Below are 6,000 nucleotides of genomic sequence, written 5' to 3'. Positions count from 1 at the left end.
ATAATCTCCTTTTACTCCCTCCACCAGGACTCTATTTGTTGCCAGCGGGTAAAGAGAGGGGGGTAGGGGAGATGGGATAAGGGGGCAGGAAAGACAGGGAATGGTTTAATAGGAATAAGAAAATAAATCTCAAACTAGAGGGACTGTATTCTGTTTATTTTATTATTAATTGACTGTTTATATGTTGTTATGTGTATTCCTTATTTGAATAAAAATATTTTAAAAAAAACTAATGACCATTATGTTAAAACTCAGATAGGCAGGTAATGGAAAAAAGGAACTTTGGAATCTATACCCACAAACTTTTATTTGCTGAAACATCTATACTGCAACTGCAACTAACAGCCTTTCTGTCTATTCCTGTTTATATGAGCACAGGTCAGTCCCCAATTAACACCTAACATCTGAATACAATTAACTAACTGGTTTACAATTAACAGACTCCCTTCTCTCTCTATAAATAAAACAAACTATTTACAACCAAAATTTTAACAGAAAGTTAAAGATTTCCATACTCGGCACAAAGCATTGTGGGATCACCCTCTTCCAGATGTTGTAACAGTGTTTTCATACAAACATCTCTTTTCGTAAAACAATCCAATAGTTGATTATTTGAACCATTTAATTCTGGACATTTACTTTCTCTCCAACATTTGTTTCAAACTGGCAAGGTCGATCCGTTACCTTTTCTCACTCTCGTTTCTTTGTGTGGTGAACCTTGTCCCACAGTTAAATGTGACAGACATGGAAGGGGAGAAAAACTGAACTCCTTTAATTTTCCACGGTCCGTCTGTAAGTAGAGGTGTGTTTATTTTTGAAATAGGCTGTGGCGTGTTTCTCCAAACCCTCTATTTGTGAGGATTACTTGTAAAGTAACTCTCAGCAAGCATTCTTTGGGTTTAAAGCAGAAATATAGGGCTGAACCTTACCAAATAATGGCAAAGTGTGAGTCCCGGTGAGAAATATGGGGCTGGATTCTTCGGTCGCCGACGCCGAAATCATGTTCGGCGATCGGCCGGAGAATCACAGTTCACGACCAAATCGGGGGCGGCGCCACTTTTGCGATGCTCCGCCCCCTCCAAAGCGGTGTACCCCGCCGCACGTATCGACACCCTCAGGACATTGCCTGAGGCCCACCGTCCGATGCTCCGCCCCGGCCTTCCGGGTTCCCGACAGCACCGGTCGCGTGTTGTCTCATCCGTCGGGACCTCTGCATGGCGGATGCAGACTCAGTCAAGTGTCGCCACAGTCCAGGGAGGGCCAATCCGCAGGCAAGGGGGACATTATTAGGAGCTGGGGGCAATGTGGGGGGGGGGGGGGCTCTGGGGTGCGTGAGCCGGCCAAAGGGGTGGCACTATTTTATGGGCCGGATCCGCGAGTGTCCTCCGCCATGTAGCACGGCACGGCTGCTGCAGGCCACCGCTGTGTGCATCCGCACACAGACCCGGCAATTCTCCAGGCCGTATCAGAAGCTGGAGCCGGGTGCTCTACGCTGCCGGCATGCTAGCCCCCAGCAAAACGGGGAATCGGTGGCCGTTTTACGCCATTTTGTCTGGCGAAGACGCCAACGGTCCCACGCCAGCATGGGGACATAGCCCCAGAATCAGTGAATCCAGCACATGGAGTCTGTCGGCAGGATTTCTCATGGAATCTTGATCTTCTTAGAAAAAAAAGTGATCGTAGTTAATGCCGTCACTTTGGAAAGGCAGAGACTCTTAGAGCCGGGAACTGGCTTTAAACAGATCTGGGTGTCATCTTTAAAGGATGCCCCAACCAGCACTGCGGCTGAATGGCACCCAGGCCACACCCCGGAGGTCCCGAGGCTCTCCCCACCGACAGTTATCGCCAGCAGATCCCCACCCACTGACCCCACACAGTCATCGCCAGCAGATCAAAATCACCCACATAGTTTATTCACACATTCCCAAACCCAAGGAATAGTTGCAACTTGATTCATGCACACAAATACAACATAAGAAGATAGAAAAGAAGAGTTTTTAAATTGGCAAATTAAAAGAAGAAGCACCACAGAAATGCAAATCAATTCATGTGATTACCAGAGTTCAGAAAGTCAGAGTTCAGTAAGGGTTTGTTTGTGGAGGAGCTACAGTTCAGGCGAGTTTCAGCTGACTAAAGCTAGATTTGCAGAATTCCTTCAAAGTTGCTGATAATGCAGTGAGATGAGATTGGCATATAGAGACTTGCTCTGATTGGCAGGTGATAGCAGGAATCTTCCGAGAAACAGGCTTTGGTAAGGTTGTGACTTGATGCAGGCTATTGGTCAGCCTGGAGTCATACTTTGCTGCTTGGAGGTTGGAGCTTGAACAGCAGGCTGAGTTATGAGACTAGAAATGTAATATTAAAACTTTCCAAAGTCCAGAAACTCCGATCATGTGATGTTACTCATGAATGAATCAGGCTATCAAGAAATGTTATGCCTCTGGTCAAAATCCATTGTTCACATTAGGAGATAGGTGGTGGCTATTAGTGCCTCTGCAGTTATAATGCATTTTGATGGTTCTCCCTTCATTACAGGACCAGGTTGGGGAGACATATTGTCTGTTGGTCCCTGGTTTTGTTGTTTGTATTGTGTCTTCACAATGAAAGCTGTGCGATAAGATAAGGATGAGGGTTGAGCTTTTGTCCTACAACTGCTGTTAAATGTTTGACAGAAAGTTGTGAATCATGTGACCTAGGAGCAGCCATCTATTGGTTCACCAAGGTCCACTTTTTAAATAAGCAAAGTGGTAAGATTTGATTGAAACAGTTTATTAACTATTTTGTGCTTAGGGACATGGCAGAACAATTATCTACGTAGCATTTAATGGATATACAGTCTTCAGCACCTGCGTTTACAGACTGGCACTTAAAATGTTTGCCAAATAGAGTCCCTTAACTATCTCGTCCACAACAGCAACAGTGTTTCAGCAGCCAACATACTTTTAATAAAACCCTCTTCATTTTCTTTTTTCCAAAGCTAAAATATGTTTCCCATTCTCATTCATATGAAATCAATTTTACTAGAACACAAATCAAGGATATTGGCATGTGAAGCATCAGTAAAGATGATGCTCGATCAATAACTCCAGAAGCGAGATTGGAAGACAATTGAAGGCTTTATTGGACTAGTTGTTTCCCCCAGCAGCGCAGGTACAGAATGCAGCTGCTAGGGAGACACAGGCCCTTATACTCCGCCTTACTGGGCAGAACCAGCAGGCAGGCTTCACCAATGATATTGCTGTCTCAGGTACCTCCCACACCAATGGCCTTACAGCATCGATCTGGGTACCGTAATACCCCTAACACCGACTACCACATTCACCCCCTGTTAAAAAAGAGTCAGGTGGGGGTGGTGGTCTCGCGTTATACAGTGGTAGAGGTTGAGGTTATGGTGGTACCCGGTATACATTAGTACAGTGTTTTGCCTCGTTACATGTCGCAACTATTTACAGTATTTATTTACATTCAAAATGAAGCAATTAGTCGGTCGGGGGCCGGTGTCGTCCTCTGCGATCATCGCAGTTTTGGCGGTAATGCAGATGCTGGCTCGGGCATCCGTGGCTCCGGGAGCGTGGCTTCGGCTTCTTTGATAGCTTCATCACCTTTAGATGGGACCAGTGGGAGAACCGATCCACCTGGGAAGGGGGCGGCTGTGGGGTGCGCCGATGGGAGGCAGGGTGGTGTTGGTGGTGGGGGTGTCGGTGGGGACCCAGCGGGCGCCAGATCCCGTAGGGAGACCGTATCCTGTCAGCCGTTGGGGTACGCCACGTAGGCGTATTGAGGGTTAGCGTGAAGGAGGTGGACCCTCTCGACCAATGGGTCCGACTTGTGCGCCCGCATGTGTTTGTGGAACAGGATGGGTCCAGGAGCTGTCAGCCAGGTTGGGAGCGCGGTCCCGGAGGAGGACTTCCTAGGGAAGACAAGGAGACGTTCGTGAGGTGTCTGGCTGGTTGTGATACACAGCAGTGATCGGATGGAGTGGAGAGCATCCGGAAGGACCTCCTGCCAGCGGGAGACTGGGAGATTCCTGGACCGTAGGGCCAGTAGGACGGTCTTCCAGACCGTTCCGTTCTCCCTCTCTACCTGTCCGTTTCCCCGGGGGTTGTAACTGGTCGTCCTGCTCAAGGCAATGCCCTTGCTGAGCAGGAATTGACGCAGTTCGTCGCTGTGTATGTAGGCGGGGAAACCGAACACTGTAAAGATACTGTGGAGGGCTTTTATGACGGTGGCTGCGGTCATGTCGCGGCAGGGGATGGCGAATGGAAACTGGGAGTACTCGTCAATCACGTTCAGGAAGTACGTGTTGCAGTTGGTAGAGGGGAGGGGCCCTTTAGAGTCCATACTGAGGCGTTCAAAGGGACGGGAAGCCTTTATCAGGTGCGCTTTCTCTGGCCTGTAGAAGTGCGGCTTGCACTCCGCGCAGATTTGGCAGTTCCTGGTGGCGGTCCTGACCTTCTCGATGGAGTAGGGCACGTTGCGGGTCTTAATGAAATGGAAGAATTGAGTGACCCCTGAGTGGCAGAGGACCTCGTGGAGGGCCTGGAGTCGGTCCACTTGTGCATTGGCACATATGCCGTGGGATAGGGCATCAGGAGGCTTGTTTAGCTTTCCGGGACGATACAAGATCTCATAGTTGTCGGTGGAGAGCTCGATCCTCCACCGTAAGACCTTATCGTTCTTTATCTTGCCCCGCTGTGCATTATCGAACATGAAAGCAACCGACCGTTGGTCAGTGAGGAGAGTGAACCTCGTGCCCGCCAGGTAATGACTCCAGTGCTGCACAGCTTCTACTATGGCTTGGGCCTCCTTTTCAACTGAGGAATGGCGGATTTCTGAAGCGTGGAGTGCGTGAGAAGGAGGCCACGTGTCTGCCCGCTTGGTTGAGGGTGGCCGCCAGAGCTACGTCGGACGCGTCGCTCTCGACTTGGAAGGGAAGGAATTCATTGATTGCGTGCATCGTGGCCTTTGCAATGTCTGCTTTGATGCGGCTGAAGGCCTGGCGGGCCTCTGCCGACAGGGGAAAAACCGTGGATTGAATTAATGGGCGGGCCTTGTCTGCATAGTTGGGGACCCACTGGGCATCGTATGAAAAAAATCCCAGGCAGCGTTTCAGGGCCTTGGAGCAGTGGGGGAGGGGAAACTCCATGAGGGGGCGCATGCGTTCGGGATCTGGGCCTATAACTCCATCATGCACTACGTAGCCGAGGATGGCTAGACGGTTGGTGCTGAACACGCATTTGTCCTTGTTGTAGGTTAGATTAAGGATTTTTGCGGTATGGAGGAATTTTCGGAGGTTGGTGTCATGGTCCTGCTGGTCGTGGCCGCAGATGGTGACGTTATCGAGGTACGGAAACGTGGCCCACAAACCGTATCGGTCAACCATTCGGTCCATCTCCCGTTGGAAGACCGAGACTCCATTTGTGACACCGAAGGGAACCCTTAGGAAGTGGTAGAGCTGCCCATCTGCTTCAAATGCAGTGTATTTGCGGTCGCTCGGGCGGATGGGGAGCTGGTGGTAGGCGTATTTTAGATCCACCATGGAAAAGACCTTGTATTGTGCAATCTGATTGACCAGATCAGATATGCGAGGGAGAGGGTACGCGTCGAGCTGCGTATACCTGTTGATTGACTATAATCAATGACCATACCTATGCTTCTCCCCGGTCTTTACAACCACTACTTGAGCTCTCCAGGGACTGTTGCTAGCCTCAATAATACCTTCCTTCAGTAACCGCAGGACTTCCGACCTAATGAAGCTCCGGTCCTGGGCACTGTACCGTCTGCTCCTGGTGGCGATGGGTTTGCAATCCGGGGTGAGGTTCGCAAAAAGGGAAGGCGGATCGACCTTGAGGGTTGCGAGGCTGCAGACAGTGAGGTGGGTATAGGGCAGCCGAATTTAAAAGTTAAACTCTGGAGGTTACATTGGAAATCTAACCCTCGGATCGTGGCAGCGCAGAGGTGAGGGAGGACGTAGAGGTGGAAATGTTTTACTTCCCTTCC

General features: G+C 49.6%; 1 long non-coding RNA gene across 1 annotated transcript in view; it reads left to right on the top strand.

The window, feature by feature from the left end:
* The first annotated feature begins 558 nt into the window (after positions 1–558).
* The window catches only part of LOC140387748 (uncharacterized), a 96,446-nt gene continuing 91,004 nt past the window's right edge, over positions 559–6,000 (top strand). The window contains exon 1 of the long non-coding RNA XR_011933998.1: positions 559–792. This is a non-coding gene — a long non-coding RNA (uncharacterized lncRNA). The remainder of the gene's footprint in view (positions 793–6,000) is intronic.

The sequence above is a fragment of the Scyliorhinus torazame genome, chromosome 13 (assembly GCF_047496885.1).
Source record: "Scyliorhinus torazame isolate Kashiwa2021f chromosome 13, sScyTor2.1, whole genome shotgun sequence".
Lineage (NCBI taxonomy): Eukaryota > Metazoa > Chordata > Chondrichthyes > Carcharhiniformes > Scyliorhinidae > Scyliorhinus > Scyliorhinus torazame.
Note: the sequence above shows the minus strand (reverse complement) of the source record. Positions and strands in the feature narration are given on the sequence as shown.